We start from the raw sequence: 22,515 nt of genomic DNA on the forward strand, positions 1-22,515 counted from the left end.
TGAAGGATTATAATATAATCAAATAAAATGTAAATGAAATTTTTATACGTTATTCAATTTCATAAAAAAATTTAAGTCTTAAATATACACACGTATATAATGGCAGCACGAAAAAAGTAACTTTATATCTACTGAATCTAGAGAGCACGTTAATAAACTTATAGAAAATTAAAATGTATTAAAGACTAACGATGAAAGTATATTCTTCTACATGTTGTAAATATTTCAATTAACAGATAATTTTAATTCGCACACTTTGGGGGGTTTCATGAAATAAATTATATATCTAAAAAAACGTAACAAAAATTATTCGGAGTATTAGCTTCGCGAAATCTTTCATGCGCGTCGATTTATTAGCGCCCCGAAAGAGAAAACCTTCGAGGACAACGAACCTCCGGCAAAGTTTCGATTCTATACGATTGCAAAAAGCAACAATGTACTCTAATTTAAAATCACGCGGCGGGGAAGATTAAAGGGCACTCACCCCCAACGGCGGCTTAATCCATCCGGTATCATATCCAGAGTGTCGTGTGGCACAATCAAGAAATGAAAAAAAAAATATATATATATATATATATACAAAACTCTCTTCACCACCAAGCGCGATGCGGAGCGGAACTATCGCGGGCTATCCGGGACCGCGCTCGCGATCCGTGTCACCGCGTAATCGCACAACCGCCGTTGATGTCACTCCCGTTCGCCGTCGGAGCACGTATATAATGACACCCGCCGAGACGCGACGCCGAATCCAAGTTCGTACAGTTTGTGCTTTCGTTTTTCCCTTTTTGTTTCGCTTTCTCAGCGAAAACGTGATCGAATTAGAAAAGGTCGAGAGTAACGTGGGTCGCGGCGGGTTGAATCGAGAGGAGAGGAGACGAACGGAGCCGACGAGCGCGCCGATGGAACCGAGCGGGCCGAACGCCGGCGACCAAGTGAGAGGCTAGCGGCACGGCCGGCACCGCCGCGCGAGAAAGGTGCCCCGTACCACCTCGCGGAGCGCCCCCTTCTCCATCACCGTCCGCGAGATGCCCTTCTTCTTAGCGAGGTGCCACTATACCGAGCCACGGGGGAACGTACTCCTCGATGATAGCCCACGCTTATCGGCCTCAACGTTTCCGCCGGCCAAATTCTTCGCATTCGCGCGCGGTCGCACGGTCCCCCGATAAACCCGGTGACCGTTTCCGCCGGGCTTAACGGACGGACGACGCGCACGCTCCGATTCGGAACAGCTCATCCGATTTCAAATTCTCGATCCGCACCGAAAAAAGGAATCTGATTATTAACGTTTTATTCGCAGCCTTGCGCGTAGATATAACAGAGCGGTGACACACTTTGATGTTTATCGTATGACTAGACAAAGGTGTTCATTGCGATCTGTATACCCGACTTAAGATTTTAATCTTCTGACGTGAAATTGAAATTTGTTGTCCTGAAAGAGTAGGTCATGTGTCATATGTTATTAATAAATCTTTGTGTGTGCGTGGGTCGTTATATTGTGTTGTCTCATGAAATTTTTAGCTTTACTTTATATTAGCTGTATTTTTCAAACATTTTATATATAATTTTTATGCTATATATTCGTAACTCTTTAGTTCTTTTAGCTCTTTTAACGTAAAAGTGCGCTATGCAGTTACATGATAAAAAAAGAAGCTTGAAAAATGAAAAATTCTAGTTCTAGTGTGAGCTCAGATTACTTTCATACAACAACTTATTTCAATTTATTGATGACCTCACCTTTCAAAAATTTAGCGAAGAAAAAAAGTGTTTTCGTCAATTTTTGAGTTATTGTTAGATTAAACTCGGGTAAAATGGCCAACCCACGTTCATTTGACGTTTCATGGCGAACTAGACTGAAAGAACATAGGTTGGCGATCTTTCCTGTACGGCCATCTTACCCGAGTTTACCCTATATATACAAGTAACGGTATATTTTTTAATGCGAGAAATTATTCAAGTCTAACGCCATCTAGAGTATAAAACTGATATGTACATACCTCCATATAATACAATAGTTATATGTTATATGACATACATACATATACTATATAATATATGCATGTATATTTACATACACGTTTACTGTACGCTATATACATGTATTTATATTATTTATACTCCTAGATGAAGTCAGCAATTACTTGTACAATTAACGAAAACATACCCGTCATGTGTCAAACTTTCAGCAAATTTTTTGGAAGGTAAGGTCCCATCTCATGAAATCCCACGTAAGTTTCACCAATAAATTGAAAAAAAAATTGTTATCAGACAAAAGTAACAAACTAAGCCCAGAAACTCGAATTTTCCACTTTTCGAGTTTCTTTTTTGATCATGTAACTTTACAGTGCGCTTTAACATTAAAAGTGCTTAACGAGTTACAAACGCTAAACATAAAAATACAGCATAAAGATAATGTATAAAATTTTTAAAAGATATATAAAATAAAGCTAAAAATTTCGCGAGACGACACGATACAACGGAAATCCGCCGTCAAAATCGGAAGATTTGTCAACATTTAAGCAAGCGTCTTTTAAAACATACTTACAGTCAATTATATCTCAACACTTATCAGTAGACATAAAATACGTTCCGAATTTTTTTTTTCTTCCGTAGAATTACACGCGGTCCTCGTCTCGATCGATTGATCGGGCGACACCCGTTACATAGGATCGTTCGCGCGCGTTCTCTCGACGAGGGGGGTATAAAGCGAAGAGCGAACACTTTCACGCGGAGGCCGAGTTAGTAAATATCATGGCCATATTTTCTATCCGCTCGTCCCATTCGCTCGTGCACGGCAACGGACACAGTTCCTCCTGCCCGGCTCGCGCGTCATTACGCGTTCTCGCCTCCTTATACTTATTCGTTTTCTCCCTCGTCTCGCGATGCGAGATAAACGCGCGGCCCTTCGTTGCTTCTCGCCATCCCTCTTTCTCTTTCCCTCCCGCCGGATTATAATCACCGCGCACAGATGCCTCGGCATTCCTATTACACCTTGATTATCCTTTATTACGACAGCGTTCGCGCGCGACATGTGCTCGAACTTCGTTAACGTACTGTCGCGAATTATGAGAGGGATTCTAAGTTTATATCATCCTGCCGAAACGATTGTAATAATAACGCAAGTTAAATACGAAATTGAGAATCGTTTGAATCCTGCGATTTTCTCTATATTTAAGATCATACATGTGAAAAAGCTAACACACGTAAGTCGGCTCCTCTTAGAAAACCGTTAAAGTGCACTACGAAGTTACATGATCAAAAAAGAAACTCGAAAAATGAAGAATTCGAATTCATGAGCTTATTATAGTTATTTCCGTCCGATAACAATTTATTGATGTTTCGTTTCAATTTATTGGTGAGGCGGTTCACATACAAAGCCTCACTTTCCAAAACCAAACCACCTATCTACTATCTAGCGAAACCACTGCCAAGGGAACGGGCTTGGAAAAATTAGCGGGGAAAGAAGACCCTGTTGAGCTTGACTCTAGTCTGGCACTTGCAGTTTATGTTTAATTTAATTTATTGAAATTTTTGGAGGTTAGAGAGAGAGAGAGAGAGAGAGAGAGTACTTTGTTACAAAGTTCCTGTTTCCAAAAATTTAGAGTATGTTTATGTTTCCGTTAATTATTTTTATATTTTTGAATGTGAGAAATCATTTATGTTTGACGATGTATATGTATATCTATATCTATTAATATCTGCAATTTCCATATGTACACGTAACGTAAAGAATGTGATGGGAGAGAGAGCATGTATTTCCTTCATCCATATCTGTTTGTTCGAAGACATTTGAACACAAATTTATATCCGCAAATCATATACAATGTTATTTTAGATATATTTTAGATAATATGATATAAAAACGCGGAGATACAAATATTCATCAAATATAATTAACTGATATCGTGAATTGGCCTTGAGAGTAACAACGCGGTTATCAATGCGTAATATATCAGAAAACCTAATTTATTTTTAAATTTTGAATTACAAGAACGTTCCGAAACGTCAAGACCAAATCACGATATTGATTATTATCGAGAGTCCTAAATTATTTTATATAATTAACCGACTCCAATACTTGCAAGTCCACATACTTGTTAATTATTGTTAAAAGAATAATGAGAAGAAATGTACGTGGCAAAGAAATCTCAATCTATGTATAAATATTTTTTTTTCATCCTGCATTACTTCGCCGCACAGCAACGCGATTAGCTTCGATGAAATCTTCCCCGTGCCGCCTATCAATCGGATTATGAATTTCCTGAAATTTCCATTATCCAGTCGCGAATTTCCGCGAAGAGCACCGCGGCCGTGAGTCTAATCGCGAGCGGCGAAGCTATCGCGAGAAGTGCGGAAGCGAGGCGGGTTTTACGATCAAGGCTTTTTCTATACGACTTTACAGCGGCAGCGGCATAGGCGAGTCTCGGTCAGTGGACTTGAGAGGAAGAGAAGAAGTAGGAAGAGCGGTAGAAGAAAAAGAAGGAGATGGATGAAGAGGCGCACACATCTGCCCATGAAAAACGACAGGATGACCCCTTTTCGAGTTCATCGTCAATTGCTCGGATGTTCAGGATACGCTATGTTCTCTAGGCATCAGGTGATGCAAAAGGACGAGAACATCTCGTTCGATCCTAAGTCGCGAAGAAGAGCATTCTCCTTTAACTTCTAAACATCGTCGTTTCGATCATTATATACAATATAAGTATATATACCGGTATCGCATTATGAGTAATAACTATAAAAAGCTGTAAGATGTAATTAACTTCCGTCGAAATCCGTGTTGCGACTTCACGAAAGCTTACACAATGATCGCCTTGATATATCGCAGCTTCCCGCATGATCATCATATTACCCTGGATTTCTCCGAGCTGATAGGGGAACGATCCTATTCGTGAACTGCTCGTTTTTCAATACACGGAGCAAGGAAAAGGTAAATATGAAGCGGGCAAGAGAAAGACATCGCCGAAATTTAATCACGACTTCTAAGAAGGAAAGCGCGAGTTTTTGGCGAAGAATAAGATCGTCAAGATAACAAGCAACTCAATGAAGTGCGACGCCTCTTGAAGTTTCATTGAACGCAAATACTAATTAGGAAGTGTTTGCTAAGCCACTTTTCAGTGTTCACACAATAGAAAATGCAGCTCCATATATGTAAAAAGAAAATCACGAAAAAAAAATGAGAAAAGTAACTCACGCGAAAGAAATTTTCTTCACATTTGTAACAAGAAAATGAGCCTGCCGTGCAGAGAGGGTAAAATTACGTCGAGTACTTGAAATACTCTTCGATGTTCGCACGATAAAAAGATAATCTCATTCCTAGCCTCGAAGTAGTTGCGGAAAGTAAGAAACATAAGCAGCATAAAAGGAATCAACTTCGCGTTTGTAAAAAAAAAAAAGACGAATTTCTCGGAAGTGGAGAAGATAACGCTGGGCTAATATTAAATTGCTTTAATTGTCCGTCTTTGCGTCACCCCGAGGAGAAGTGTGACACGGTGCTGGGTCCGCGTGGTATTTGAAAGTCACTGTATTACAGCTAATAGCGGCACGATCTGCGGCGCAAGATAACGGCGACAGTTAAGCGGGCACGCTTCTCGTGCTTTTCTTTTCCTAAATTTTCATCTCGCATAAATATAATCGCTTTCGATCTGAAGATTTCACTAGCTGCTAACTCGATTCCGCGTGGCGACAAACCTGCGTTTAGGCCCGCATTAAAAACGCAACGCTCGAACGCCCACACAATAAAAGACTCTTGTTAGATACAAATATCTAGATATCTCTGCGTATTACGTTTCATTCGATATCTCTTTGTAACTACCATGTAGGTAATTAGTAATTATTAAAATAATTATAGGCATATTGGTTTGTAGTTCTTCCTCGATATCTTCCGCACAATCGTTTAAAATAAAACTTTATTACGATATTATTTTTTTATACTAACGCTATTATTAACTAACGAATTATTAAATAGCGAAAGAGTTCGTGCGTGTTCATTAACGATCACCAACACTCGTAACGTAATTATCTTACAATTATTACATTGCAAATATCCCGACTTTTTCATAAAATAAGGCAACTTCGCTGAATCCATATAAACTTCCACATCGGCCACTTGCATCAGAATTCAAATACCATTATCTGTAACTGGATTTTCTATTTTGCAAGTAACTGTGTATACGCTTTGATATTTCATCTCGAACAGCGGCAAGGGGAGCAAAGTCGCGAAGGTGGAAGCGAAGAGGAAAACGTTGGGAATAATTAAGAGAGTCGTCGACTGGCACGACCGTAAGTCCGTGATCTTGAAGCGGCATTCTTGTGTCGTGGGAGTACTTCACATAGTTAGCATCGCGGAAGAATGCAAGCCAGACAGAAACGGAGTCACGTAGAAAAAAAGGGAGAGGAGAGCGGCAACGACATATAATTAATGATTTCTCCGTGGTAATTAGTGTTTTCACTGTGATCTTGACTCTAGCCTTTAGTTCCTATCGGGACACTTCTTTTGCATAATGAAATTCGCAATGCGCGAATCAATTTTTCGGCACTTATTTCGATGTCGCTTAAATTCAATTATGCTTGCTAGATTTTACGGAGAGTGGCACCAAAACAGAACATTCTAGCTTCATTATATCATCAAATATAATTAAAAATCAATAAAAAATGTAAGGTACAGAATATTTCTATATGATTGTAATCTATAAAATATTAAATATTTCAAAATAATAATAGTTTCTGTTATTGCACGTGGCTTTGTACGCTGTTGATAGCATCGCTATCAAAGACCTATATAGGCTAGCCAATTTTGTCACCATAAATTATTTCGACTACGAATTAACTGTAACGTATTACAAGATAACTACACGTTAGATACTCCATTCCTTGTATTTTAAATTAATTTCGATAACTGGACCGTTATTGCACGTTAACGCTTTCTTTTGTAAACTCGTTAGCGATCTAAAATAACGATGAATTATTTGATTGAAAGAGAGCATCGTTTTGTAATGGAAATGTCTTTTGAATTCTAACAGACGAGAAAAAATAATTCTAATAATAATTGTATTATATTGTATATTGATTTAATAAGATAGACATACACGTACGTTTGTACGTTTAAAATTAACAAATCTGATACAAATATATAAAAAACAAAGTTAAGATTCTTTTAAAAAAAAAAGTTTATCTTCGTCTTAATTAAAAATTATATTCATATAGAAATGATTTTATATTGTTTTCCTTTTTTTTATTTTTACATCCCGCGAAAGCAAAATATTAAGTTATAACTGTCATTAACAGAAAGAAATAAAATAATCCTATTCCAAAATCTCTCGATCAATCGGAATTCGTCGTTATTTTAGGTGATGATAATGAAACTACAGAACAAAGTGTAAAATGTGATATAACACCTTGTTTATCGAAATTAATTTAAAATACAAGTAATAGATATCCAATTAAAATATATATTCAATTTGTGATAAGGAAACCGGCTGATGTGTTTTGATTTGGTTAGTCAACATTCGCCGAGGGCTGCCGCGCGCGCAAGCCCTGCCACCGCGAGCCACTATATATCGTCATTCGCTCGGCGAGATTCGCAACGCGTGCCGTGCCGCTTCGCTTGTCATCGCGTCTCATCGAAATACAACCATTTTCTATGAACAATTAGTTTGATTACCACACACGTCCATATACGATTAATTATTTCCACGATTGTAAATATATCGGCTATTTTTATTAAAAGAATTACTTCGCGTGATCGATGTATCGAGTATTAATAAGAAATGGAAATAATAAAGCATTGTTTATATCGCGATATTTATACATGCACAAGCAATAATGAATTTCTTTAATAATACCTATCTACATTTGTATCATACATCAAGCTTTAAATTTTTCGCTCTGACAACGTAATCTGTTCATCATTTTCTGATCGAAAACGCGGATTTACATAAGTCGCCGGATATACTAAATTCTATAATATATTTGTATAATACTCTTAATTCTCATAACTCATGTTTTAATTTTTTTTATGGAACATCGCGTAGGCAAAACGGACTCATTTCGAGCAAACTTTCGACATATTTAATAAGTATAATTAATAAGTATAGTCGTGATTAAGTCCGATTAATTAATTATTTTAATATTCGTCATTTATGTAGCACTCGGTATTTGTAATTCAAGCTCTATACCGTTTGAAATTTTATTTGTTGCTTTGTAAGTTTTACGGGTATCGAATAAAAGCTCACGTCGCGTGTGATTACTATCGGGAGTGCAATGTGCGGATGATTATTCTATTGTGAGGATTAATATGCGTGCATGATTATAATTAACCATGTTTTCGCGAGTATTGTGTTATATGAGTGCAATGAACGAATCTGAGAGGAGAAGAAGCAGGCCTGAGAGGCATCGGGCGACAGAACAATCGTAAGAGAGGTAAGTTAATATATGTTATTATAATAGTTATTATAATAAATTTCCGCAATTTTAGATATAGATCCAATGTTTTAGAATTTAGATAAATTAGTGAAAAAATTATATATCGGATATATACATATATGTATATATATATATGTATATGCACATATAGATATATAGATATACAATAAAAAGGTATAACAATGTAGACATATATAACATAACGTTTCACAGAGATCTTTTATCTTCAAGTACATAAGTTACGACAGATTAATATAAAATAATTAATCTTGAAATTGCGATAATTGTCAATTTATTGGACGTTTTATATACGAATTCAAAATGTCAAGAATGATTAAGACCTTCAAGATATGCAATTAAAAACACTATGAAAATATAATATATTAATATTATATACAATATGAGGTTTTAAGGAGATTATAATGGACCCAATTTTTTTAATTTCTTGCTTAAATAATTAGTAAAAAATAGGAAAAGACAAAAAAATAAAATCGAATTACAATATATAAAATAATACAAGTTTAAAATATAAATTTTTATTTAAATTCCTTTTTATAGAGTATTCTTACTTCATGAATAATGAAGATTGAAAGAAGAACGTTCAATCAGCCGTTAATTCACTTGTATATATTTACATAAAATAAAAATTAATTATTTATAAAACATAACGGAAAAAATAGATTTAATATATTATGTTACTTTATTTTCTTCTTTATAAATATTTTTTTAAAATTCGAAGTTTGCGTTCGGTTTTTCCACATAATTTTCAAGATTAAACATAATTATAAGCTAATCATTCCCTTATCACGTTCATCTGAGTATCAGTTGATCTCTAATTAAAATATTGAACTATTTATTTCAATAAAATGTGGAACTTCTTTTTGGGCATTTCACCTAATTTATTTTTTGATACATGTTATACGAGATTCATTTAACGACAAATACAAGTCACAGATATTTCCACGATTCGAAATCAGTATCGCGATAGTACTAACAATAAGAATGGTATTGAAATAAAATGAAGAGTTCTGAATTATTTGTATGACAATCGAGACGCATACGCTCGAGTGATTTCAACGGCGGATCGCGAATGAAACTTTGAACGCGGATATCGCCTGCCGAGCGCGCCTCGCCTGGCCTCCTGCGAGCTTAATTGCATGGGAAAAGGTGTCGCTCAACACTTTCTCTCACGGCGAGAAAAAAAAAAGAGCGAAACACGCGCAAACGCAAACTCCAACAGGCGTTACACGTGGACGTGGGTGCGCGAAATATGCGCGCGCGTACAAGCGTGGCGTATATACGTGAATGAAAATTGACGTTCCGTTACTGATACTTTTATTCGTGTATGAAACAGTGCCTGAAACACATATTTTCCCAGCTCTTTTCCTAGCTTTCTCGAAATTATCATATTATTGGTCGGATCGAACTGAAGTATATATAGACAATTTATTTACTTTTACTTCTAACATGTTAAACAGATGGGCAATGATGTTTCGCTTTTACTTACGTGCACAATAATAACAAGATCGTAGCGCTCTCGAGAGGGATATACATAAGAAAGTACAAGACGAAACAGAGAGAAATAACAAATAATTTTAAAGAAATCAAATCACGTTTTAGATGCATAAAAATACTCCACATATATAAATCATAAGAAATTTCATCTTTGTATGTAAGTTTATTTAGAGTTTACACTAGCTCTCGCTTCTTAATTTACTCCTTAATGAGGAATATAGACAGATGATAATGACGCAGTAGTATATTTATATATATATATATGTTTTTAACGAAAGATATTTTACGGGGAATTTTACGAGGAAGTTGACAGAAATTTAAAGGCCGGTCGATGGAAAGCTCCGCCGAACCGGTAGCCGGAGATGACCCTAATTTATATGTCGTCCGCGGCCCACGGGAGACTTTTCCTTCCCGCGATACGCGTGTCGGCGGCATCGCGGCACATTGCCAGAGGCGAGCAGAAAGAAAGAGAGAGAGAGAGAGAGGGGGGGCCGGGATTGATCGGCCGCGGCTGTGCACGGCATTGTCCCGCGGAAACGCGTTCGTTAACCGCTGGAAACGCCGGACGTTTGCCGCGACGACGTTGCATCGTAATAACCATCACGCATGCAGAGTTCAGGAAGAGAGCACGTCTCGACTATGTTTATCCTATGATTCAGCGCTATACTCGACCGATCGTAGGCCGAGTATCTCGCATAGCATACGTTAGCGTCGAGCGTCGAGCGTCGAGCGTCGAGCGATAGATTCGCGCGTCCTCGAGACGAACAAACGTTTATGCAAATCGTCCCCTCATTTATTTCTTCCGTCCGGGAGTATACGTGACCCTCGATCGTTTCCCGCAATGCCGAGAAAAAGTCGTCGTTCGCAATGCTTTTAATTTCAAATGTGTTGCTTGATTATAGATGCAGAAACGCATATGAATTAAGGTTTATGCGTACGCGACTTTTCTTTCTTTTTAGCTAAATTTAGACTTATTTAACTTTCTTTTTACATAAATCACATTGTTAATTTTATCATCTTATTCTAATTGTTTACATATTCGAGTCAATTCTGAATTTTTTAAAATTTATTTTAGGTTTTTTTAAAATCGTAAATATAATAATTCAAGAAATTCCTAAATTACGTTATACAATAAAAATTCCGTTAAGATTTCGATTAACTATTCTCTCTTAAAACGGCGTGAGATAACTCATCTCGCGAATAAATCATGAACAAACACACGCTCCGCCAAAATTTTACTAAACACACGTGAGTAATGCGTTCCGGATTCTCCGAGTGGTAAATGTCAAACGCGCGTGATGTCACTCGCGACAAAGTCCGGCTCGAGCCCGTCGCTGGGAAGCTGGTTTTGCGCAAGTATAAGCGCGAGGAAGAGAGTCCCGGGGTCTTAAGAGAGTCTCTCCTGGAACGACCGAGGAACGGCGCGTTCCTCTCCCGTCGTCGGTGCGGCTTATGTAAAGCATATAGGTAATGAAACGTTCAATGCGCCGCACGGCGAACGATGATATAAGAGGGTTTATGCGCGCGCGGCTGCGGAATCTCTCGTTCGGCTCTGATCCTGATCTATATTATAGAATAAAGGTGGGTGTAACGTATAACGGTACCCCGTAGCCGCGCTGCACCACCTACGTTCGACGCGGGATTGCCCAACGTTTCACACATGGCCGTAGCCCAAGGGCCAGGACGACGAGAGAGAAGGCGATGCCGCGCGGGAAGTTCCCGACGCGCTCCCGACCGCTCGATATATCCTCTTGTCGATATAATGGGACAAGATCGATCGTTTTTGCTGAAACCTGTGTACCTTCCAGTAATACGACACGCGAGGTACGAGTTTCTCACGGTTTTGCTTTACATCCCCTTTCCGAAAAGAATATATTCTCGTGGCACGCGAATGAAGAAGCATGACTGCAACTCTGTGTGTTCAGGGGAGAATTGTTTTTTACAATTTTTATTTCTCTTGAAAGAGGAACAAAGAGTTTTTGTCTGTCAGAGAGTACGAAATAGGATATTAAATAAATACGGATTTATATGAACCGCACGTAATTATAATTGAAAGTGTGTAAAGATGCAATTACTTTTTATTTCTGATTTTTGTATACCAATTAATTACTTTATGAAAATAAAATCTTGAGTAATCATTGGAATAATTTATTGGTGTGTTCCATGATCGACATTTTGTTTGTGATAAAAATTTTAATTCTTATATCAAAAGAACATCAATAAATTAAATCAAACAAATTTATTATTTATAAAAATTATAAACTTACGCGACGAGCATCTGAAATTAGCTTGGTTATCTAACTTTCCTAAACATTTTTGAGTAATGGCACATTTTTTGCAATATTTTTGTGGAAAAAATAAAACGCGATTTTTACGGCGCCACGTTTTCGGGAAGTCTCTTTGCGAAAATATATTCGATGGAAAGCGTCAGATAGTTGCGTAATCCGGCCAGAAATTTTGCGGCGAATCTGGGCGCGCGCGTGGAAAACTAGGCGGTAGCGCAACTTTTTCGTTTTACATAACGGAGCAGCCGCCAGGATATCGGCGCGAGCGTGGCCAAGTGATTTGGCGCGCAGGATCGATGAGTAACACAAGTACAAACCTGGAGAAACGCTTTTCGATTATGCAATACCTCTAACAAACCAAGGCGCATAATGCGCGAAAAGGTGAGATGTTGATTTTCATACGTATATATACTTCGCCATTCCAGATAAATACTATGCATAGGTGTAAGAATAACGTTCTTTACCGCCAACGGCGAGCTTCATTGCTGATAAAGGTCACGATCTTTCTTCGAGTCGGCGTTGCGAGCGGGCACATGTAATTGCACGTTGAATGCACCGATGTCACTGTAAGTCCACGCGGCAATTACGTGTATTCGAGGCTGCGTAAAGCTATCTTGCTTTACGAGCGGGTTTCTGCCGAACGGTCTGCGGATCATCATCGCGTCGCGAGTCGCGAATGCTCATCTATTGCGTAATATATGGATGCCCATTGCACCTATTTCTTTTTTTCAGTAACGATTCGATAGCTCGTCGATTATAAGAGATTGAGAAACGATGAGAGACGCGTCAATTTCTTTTGTATATGTAATGTATTTATTTTTGTTATTTAAAGCTTTTATACATGAACTTATTAAATTATATTAAATTCTATAAAATCCCCCAAGAGAGACACTACAAGAATAGAATCTTTTACAGGCGAACTATCATATACCTACGGGCTTGAATAAGAAATTAAATATATTTTTAACACAACTGAATAAATATAAGGAACGATTTTGGCTCGATTAACTTCTTTAAATCTCATCACCGCCACTGATTCTTTAACTTCAACTTTTTGAAATTTATTTCCAATATAATTTATATCAATAGAATAGTATACTATTTAAAAAAATGTTTTCAATAAAATTGGAATTAATTTAGATTCAAATAACTTAAATATTATACAATCAAAATTAGCTTTTATCTCAGATCGTCTAATTAATATTTGTCAGCTGAAATTAATTTTCCAAGTGAATTTCGTATTATCGGATTAACTTTAGTTGCAATCTGCAATTCGACCATTCCCTTTACAAATCCATTGACCGAATTGATTCTATTCCGCGGAAGGACACCCAGGTGTCTGGGATTAATCTGACCGTTCCACTTATGCTAGACACGGAGTGCCCTGCTGAGAGGCCGCGATACTTTCTATCTGGAACCTCGAACGCGATACAATTTCACTTGTTCCGCGGTGTTCCTGTACGGCTCCGCCCACGAGAACCTAGAACGGCGGCGGCGTCGTACCTCTCACCGGCGACGACCGGCCGAGAGAGGGATAGAATAATAAAAAATAAAAAAAAAATACCGGCGGCAGACGCAGGGGAGCGGAGAAAACCGGCGTGTAGGAAATAGTTCCGGGTTCGCGGGCTCTTGTGGGACGACGCTGATCACGCGATTCACGCGCTCGGCTAATAATTAACCGAGAGACGTAAGGGCTGCCTAGACTCCTCAGGAAGTTGCGCGTATAGGATAGATAGACGCGTCATTAAGGAACCTACGCTGCGCGCATTAAGTCTCGCTAATCAGTCGTTGACAGATTTCTCGTAAGACATCTGGCTTTAATATTTTCGCGTTTTAAACAAAGCACACATGAAATAAAGTAAGAAGTGAAAACGGCAAAGTTTGGCCCTTTCATTATCAGAAATACTCAATTATGATTTTTATTATGTCAGATATAAAATATGATTTTAAAAACGTGAAAATACGAATGCGCGTAATGCCGATAAAAATTGTATATAATATTCCATGTGAAAGGGGATTAACCCCTACGTACAAAAAAGTTTCTCTGTCATAATTTATTACGACTTAATATCTGAGGTTCATGAAACTATAGCAATTAACCTGAGATCAAATTTTTCCACAATCTTCCGGATTTTTTTCGGAACAGATATTAACATAAAAAATTTGGATTCGAATTTAGAAAATTCTTTAGAAATTATTTTATACGAGAGTCGAACAATATCTCGCATGTTAGATCCATCAAATCTCTCGAAATTCAAACATTTTACGAAGAAATTAGAAAAAAAGATTTTCATGTAATATAATAATTATCTATAGAAAGCACACAAAAAGCACAAAAACTTATATTTTTCTTAATATTCGAAACCCATTTTTTAACAATTTATTCATAGTGTCTCTTTTATTTCTTTTTATACCTGTCTACTTATACGCAATATTAGTAGTAGGTATATATATATATAGTGTTAGTGCTAGTTGATAATTATGGGCTCTATCTCGTTTGCTTCTAGGAGCGAACGTTTAAGAGAATATTTATATTCGTCCCTCATCAAGCGGAATGACTGGCGACGATGGACATTTCGCCGCGCCTTCATATGGCCGTCGTTGATTAGAATAAAATTTGCAGATTAACGACCCGCGAGGCTATTAATGCACGGGAACGCCCTGTTCCAGCGAAATTGGAATCTGAGGCTCATTAAGACGTAAATAAAAAGTAGCACAAGTGTCGCGTTGTGAGTATTACGGTAGCATCGAATATTTTACTTGTCCCCTTATATATGCAAAGATTATATTGTCTCATAAATAATTCTGCTTTCGAAATTATGTGATTATATACACATATATAATAAATACACATATATATCTAATAAATACATATCATATATAATAAAAGTTACAAGAGATGGGGATAGTCATTTTAAATCATCTTATAAAACATTCCTCTTCTAAAAATATATATTAAAACATTTTTAGAAGAGGAATGCTTTTTATAAAATGAGATCTAGAACGATTGTCCATCTCTTGTAACTTTTGCCAGTGTACGGATGAAGCATTTTACTTTTATCTCTTCCGGATATAATATTTTCTGCCGTTTTTGTTTTTCATAATAAACACGTTTATTTATTTTTTATCAGAAATATATTTAAAAAATACTAAATGCGATAAATATAAATTTGAAAAGCTCACCGATTATGTGCGTTACTGCCATCTGACGCGGATGCAGGAGCAAGATCAAGTAAGAGGTCGCTCATTGGTTGGAGCATTCCACGCCATCTGTAATAGTAATAGTAACTGAGTTTTAATTTGTGGCAAAAACATATTATTATCAGCAATTGTAAATGTAGAATGCCTTGTATGTGCGCGTTATATGCAATTTAATACTAAAAAAATTTATATTCTATTTATAAGTATAATATCGAAATTTATAAACTGTTGTAGATATCATAATCTGAAAAACTGAATCTTACACGAGAGTGATACTTATATTTTTCCTTATTTATTAAAATTAAGATAAATTTTAAATAACAATATTTAACAAAAATTAATACTTTCTATCATATTAAATCAAAAACATCTTATCTTGTTTAATAAATACAAAGTTTAAAGTTTATAGTTCTTCTCTCTCAATAATGCTTTAAATCATTTTTAAAATCAACAGACGTTGCTTTAAAGATATTTAAAATCATTTTTCTTAAAATCAATCTTTAATTTTTGAAATTAATAGATGTTGAATTTTATTGTGCAGTAAAAGTATTTAATGTCTTCGTAATTTTTTAAATTTATAGATGTTGAATTTTATTTGACATTTATAAAACAAATAAAAAAAATATATAATATTAAAAAATCGCACATTAATTTAGAATATCAAGCGATCGCTCGCTAAAGTTTTTTGCTGATAGTTTGAATCCTTATCATTTCATGACCTGCTTAATATAGAAGCCACGTCATCGTTAAACAATCTGATATTGCGAGCGCAAATAAAAATCCAGCAAGAAGAAGCTAAACAGGATGTGAACTACCAATGAGACGTAACATGTGGGTCAAATATTTTAGCAACAATTATCGCGCGCATAACAATCTTACGTTCGATCTCTTAAACGGCTGTTAATAGTGTTAAGTAAAACAACCTAGGCATTAATAATGGAGTTCGACATGATTAGCGACAATTAGTTCATCGTTGCTCGATCAAGCTAATCGATAAATTAAAAATAAGATAGTTCAACCAGCTAGAAGAGATCTAACAACGAATGAGATATGATGTAGAATAATAATTTATTTTCTTATTTCTCTATCGTGATTTCTCAAAGCTTCGTATATTTTAGAAGTTTCAAATGTTTCAAGAATATTTTGGAGTAATAATTATTGGTCCATCGATTTTCAGAACTTGTTACTCTTCCAGGAAGCATTCAAAAAAATAGAAAACAACGTTTCGGTCGTTTTCTACTAAATACTAAAGCATTCTAAGTCGGAACAGATTTTCGTTATCAGACAATGCAAATTGCAGCAGCATTGTATTGCAAAACATTGCGTGTTTCCTAAAATAAGTAAACAGAAACCTTGAGCTGTGCAGCTATTTAATTTAGAATCGCTTTAATCAAGATCAGGATCGTGTTTTTATTGAACGTTACCACGCAAAGTTCTGTTGCTCGTCAGTTCATTTTATTCTCGCTTGCGACTATTATGCGTCGATTATCCGCGCGCATTAATATAGGAGCAGAAGATTTGTATACCGAGCGCAAGTGGTATTGCATATACACGTTGCACGCGCTTTTGTAACGATGTAACGGGCACAGAGATAAGAGTTTTGCTTGGTTTTGTGTGAGAGCAAATAAAAATTAAATAAATTTTTAAATATCGCCCTATTCCTTCTGCAAATATCGGGATACCAAAATCAAACTTGTAATTATACTTTTTATTTAATATATGTATGTGAATATATATATATATATATATATATATATATGTATATATATATATGTGTATTTTTCATAAAAATTTCCTATCTTAATTTCGTTGCTAGAAGAATCGCGACGGAGAAATCTGAATCATTCTTTTTATTCCGTTTTTTTGTTTGCTTTAGTAATGCGTTCTGTTGAATATTAATGTGCTCGATCATCAGATAACCGAAACATCGTACACCTAAACAATTACGAATTACAAACAAGCATAAATTTCAACTCAAACGTAGTTCTTACAATTCAAATATTCTTCCCTAATTAAATTTCCCTAATTAAATTTCACTCGTAACATCCAGTTATTAATTACGACTTTATTTCTTTTTTTTTCATAGATTCCTTCAAAAGATCTCTTAGTTCTTTTTAAATTTCTTTGTTTTTATATATCTTTTTATATTGCAACTTTTACAGTTGTATGATAATTCTAATCAATTGTCCACGCATGGCAAAGGCACGCAACACATGGGTGAATAACAATCCTGAGAAAAACATACCGTTAAATATATAGTACGGTTCGTCGCGTCATATCGGCTCACGCATGGAGAGCTTAACGTCGTACATTCGTGCGTGATAATATAGGTTACGCCTTGACCTTACGAATTTCAGATTTAGTAGCCTACCTTCTTATCAAAATGTTATACCAATTAAGAAGTACTCCAATCAAAAAATACTTACGATATTTGTGAGATCTGTGTGAGAACAAAATATCATGATCTGTCAAATAGGACAACGAATATGCTATATACTATTTACTCATACCCATAAAGCTTGTACGAATTCTTGAATTATTAATCGCTCATTATAAACAATTATATTTGTTTCCATTACAGAAAAATCTATTTTGAAATTGTTAAAGAAATATTTTAAACACACCTTGTGTATTTAGACATTCGTCGCTTTATCTCTCTGAAGTGTTTTTCTCATACATATATCTCATCATCGAGTGTGCGTGGGTAATCATATATTGGCATATAATCATACATAATTGCCAAGAAATGTTTATAGAAACTTGACTTTGAGCGTCATCAATTTGAAAACTCGTTTCGCACTGAGGAAACGCGCAGGAACGTTATGCGTTTAATCGCAAACAGTTTGCGTCTAATTGGCTTCAAGGAAGTTCGGTATATATACGGTACGCTTAAATTGGCTGCACAGCTACGAAAGAATCGCTCTTCGTAGATAGCGACTACACTAGTAATTACGCGATAAAAATCATTGTAAGCGATACGTTTATCAATTATCACGAACGCATTAGAATTCGATTAATTGCGACCAAGTTTTAACTTGTATATTTTCTTAAAATACGTTTTAATTAAGCGTATCCACTTTTTAAACATAAATTTACTATATTATTTATCTGTATTGTTTACTTAATATATATAATTTAGGGAAAAGTTAGATAGAGACTAATTAAAACACTTATATTACACACATTTCTGTGTTACATTGCTTATTTTTAAAACTTTAGCGTGTGCTAAACTAACACAAAAGTAAATTTATAACTCGCAAAATCCACTATAAGATAAAAAACCCTAGCTAATAAAATTCATTTTAAATCTATTATGGACTTCATTAAATGATTTATCTCATTCCTGCACTATAAGCTTTTTAATTGAAAAATGAAAATTAATATACTAAATAAAACATAAAAAAACATAATATCTTATTAATATCATTCTTTCAACTTGTAATTATTTTGTAACGTATCATTTTTTTAAGAACAAACGCGAAGCGAGTGTGAGCGAACGTTTCACGAGGAAAATAAAATGTAACGAGATAGCCGGCCGCTAATTCTCGGATATAAAAGACATTTATCTGGTTTAGAAGTAATTGTACCTATCTCAAATCTCGTTCGTCCTAGCGTGGAAGGTTATGCTGAATTACGCCTGGCAACGATCACACGCTGAGCGCGAATGTGACGGGTCGATAACCCTCGCATTTACTCGCGTTATCAGGAATTATTCACAACATTAAATAGCAAAACAATTAAGGAGCAACATTTTTGTTTAGAAGCGCGCTACAGCGCATTTTACACGAAAGTTTCCATCGTCCGTGTTTCCTCCTGCAATAAGACGGTGGAAAGTACGATCGTCTCCCTCCACACTGACGAAACCCGACCTTCTGATACTCCGCTAACGAGTCGGATGTGTTTAGGGCCAATTTGTCTATTAAATCGTTGTCAGTTTTATTTATTACACTTCTAACGTCTCTCACCGCGCGGCACATATATATATATATGTGCGACTTCCACCAGTCTGAGATTCCTCGATGCAAGTTAATTAACTTTGATTTCTCGACCGTGCGGTCGCGCCAAAGTCGTCGACGTACTTTGCGTGACCAACTCTCAGGGATCAACACACTCTTTCGCGTTACGACTTATTTCAATGAAGTATCTAAAGTGTATTATAAGCTTTTACACTATATTATAAGCTCACATGAGCTCCCGTACTATACATAAGCTTCTAAATATTAACAAACTGTAGTACTCCACTCGATCTTTCCTTTTTCTCTTATCGCAATTTTATTATAAGAATCCTTTCACAAAAATGTTCTCAAAATAACTTTCCTTCCTCAATCCTTTGACAAAGTTTTTTCTACGAGCTTTAAGTTAAAGCTTGATAAACAAAAAGAAGCACGAGTCGAATGAGTTGGCGGTACCCTCGATTGATACGCAACTGGGTACGTGGGTGGAGGAAAAGCCTGGTAGCCGCACGACCGGAGTACGGGGAGAGCGAAGTTAACGTGTCAGTCGTGAGCGCGATTCCGTCGCGCCGCGTACTTGAGGAGGAGCCGCCACGCGGCGAAGAAGCGGCGGAACGGAGGGCTGAAAGAAGCGCCGAAAGAAGGAGGGAGCCCGCGCCGAAAAAAAGATTGTCTCTCGCCGAGGGGATCGACGGGGCGCGTTCAGTCCGTCCACGTCCGCTGTCGGGAACGCGAGGCCGGAAGACCGATCTTCCCCCGGAGAGACCGCTTCTTCCTATATTCCCGACAGGGAACTGAACGGAAACTTCCTTCCTCGTCGAACTAAGAGGCACGTCTTCCGCGCGCGCGGTTACACGAAATTCCCGAAGATCTCAAACAACTTCTCGCGACTTCGACTGTTGTGAATATCGCGAATCTCTGCCCGAGTGGTTTTGGAGCAAATTTTACTTTTAAGAAGACAAAGTCCGTCGGTAAGAATAAAACAATGTATAGTTTAATAATTTAAATGCAAAGTGTCGCGTACATTTATCATCGTCGTTCTGATCTATTCTCTTCGTGTGTAAGTTTAAAATTAGAGAGAATATCGGTAAACTTACATTTTTAACGAGGATGCATGACTCCTCACGTGTTTCTCGTTCGTAACAAGGAAATATATGTGTATATGTCAACTTTGTAAAGAGAAAAAATATTACTGGCACATTCAGGTTAATCTCGTATCTTTCAACTTAATAAGAGACGACCTTAATTGCTAGTAATCTGCGATAAAGCATCAAATCGTGACAAATAACTTCTACAATTTAGTTGGAATTTAAGATTACAATTTAAATTGCAATTTGAATCTTCACAAAATGTCGTTGACGAAAATAAAAAAAATTTCAAAAGCATAAATCTTTTATACACGAAAATTTTTAAATCGCGGAGTAGTGGTTTTAATTGAAGTAACTTTTCAAAAGTTTTAATTAATTCTTCTGCATAAATAGTCGGAATTCACGAAGAAAAATACGAAGGAATTTGTCAACAAGTATGCAGAACTTTTGCAGTTTGCCGACAAAAAAAAACAGCTCGCTTTACATGACATTACTATATAACATTTGTGCCGACGAAACTTAGTACTTGCGCTTCCCTCTGTGGTGCTAATTGTTGCGCTCTTCGCATTATCGTGGATCTGGTATCAACTGCTCGCCTTTATTTACCTTGCATAAATTTTATTACGTGCTCATGTCGATCGTAACGCACCAGGTGATGACGCTTCTCTGATAACAACGTACCTACTTCTAATGATATCTTTTGAAGACAATCATCAAACTATATCTGTCCAACGACGTGTAATCAAGAAATCGCTCAAAAGTCAGTTAAATAAATTACACGTTCACTGTCGACCCAATTGTTATTAATTTTGTAATGCTATGTCAAGCTTTTTTCTTTTTTAACTTGGTATAATATCGATTTATAGAAATTTCGAACTTAAATTTAATAATAGTCTGTTAAAATCGTTTTGACGAAAATAATATCCGAAAAAAACGCGAAAATAAAAATTCAATAAAGTTTTTGTTCGGACAGAAAAAGATCTTCTGGCATGCAGAAGCGCAAAACATCGTATATTATTAATCCCAATGCATTATATAAAAATTAATATGACAAAAATAATATAATATCAGCAATTTTCTCTACACTTACTCTTTTTACTTAAATATATAGTTTCTCACTTAATCACTTCCTCATTAATACAACGGCGAAGAATGAATCGGAAAATTTTCTAAAAAGGTACTGAAAGGCACTTTAAAGGCGTTTAAAGACATTTCGGCAACCGGTCACGCGCCCCTGAGTCATCAACATTATCATCATTCACTTAATCAATTCCTTCCACGATTTTCGTGTAGCCCGTTCCGCAGTTACACGACCAACTTCCTCCACATGCAAATCGTCACTTTTATCCAAACAATAGCATGCCACGACGACATCTCTCCCGAACCGTATAAAAACCCGGAGACTCGACACGTGGTATGAGTCACTTGCTGTATTACGTGCGTGACTATAGTACAACTAGAAGTATTCTTTTCGACGAAGGAGAGAGCCTATATAGATCGACACTATCTATCTTCATAGAGACCTAACTATATTGTCCGTACATGTTTTATCTAACAGGCGATCGTCGTCGCTTTCTCCGTCGCGATAGATTATTTATTCGCGTTACATTAAAGCATCGAAGCTCGAATTGAACGTACAGGCGTCGCTAATACTTTATCACAAAGCAATAAAAACATTGACATTTTTCCGACACACTCGAAGTGTTCTTTTTTGTATTTTTTAACAAAACCTTACTGCGAACCAAAAACGCGAACGTTATGATGACCCAGTCGTCGGTTTTGCTCGATATATCGATCTTCCAACAATCGGAGAGAAAGAGAGAGAGAGAGAGAGAGAAAGAGGAGCGGCCCCGGTAAACACGCTAGGCCGCGAATATCAAGGGTTGCAAAACGGGAAGTATTGTATAGGTCATCAACGAAGATGATCCTACATTCTCTAAGCGAGAATTTTTTCCTTTATCTTTCGAATAATACCCATGGATTTGAATGGAAAACCGGGACATATTCGAGCTCGATTTAGAAACGCACATATCTGGACAAAAGTAAGAGCCG

The 22,515-nt window shown here is 36.5% G+C and overlaps 1 protein-coding gene across 3 annotated transcripts in view; it reads right to left on the reverse strand.

Moving 5' to 3' along the window:
* The window catches only part of Rhogef64c (Rho guanine nucleotide exchange factor at 64C), a 110,158-nt gene that overhangs the window by 65,934 nt on the left and 21,709 nt on the right, over window positions 1–22,515 (reverse strand). For 2 of the 3 annotated variants that reach the window (XM_077408265.1, XM_077408263.1), the window contains exon 4: window positions 15,405–15,491. The gene's annotated coding sequence lies outside the window, so the exon portion shown is untranslated. Of the gene's footprint in view, window positions 1–484; window positions 920–15,404; window positions 15,492–22,515 lie in introns of those variants that run through there. The other variant, XM_077408264.1, reaches the window with a different exon arrangement.

The sequence above is a fragment of the Temnothorax americanus genome, unplaced genomic scaffold, assembly GCF_048541705.1.
Source record: "Temnothorax americanus isolate GAGA-0224 unplaced genomic scaffold, ASM4854170v1 Scaffold24, whole genome shotgun sequence".
NCBI lineage: Eukaryota > Metazoa > Arthropoda > Insecta > Hymenoptera > Formicidae > Temnothorax > Temnothorax americanus.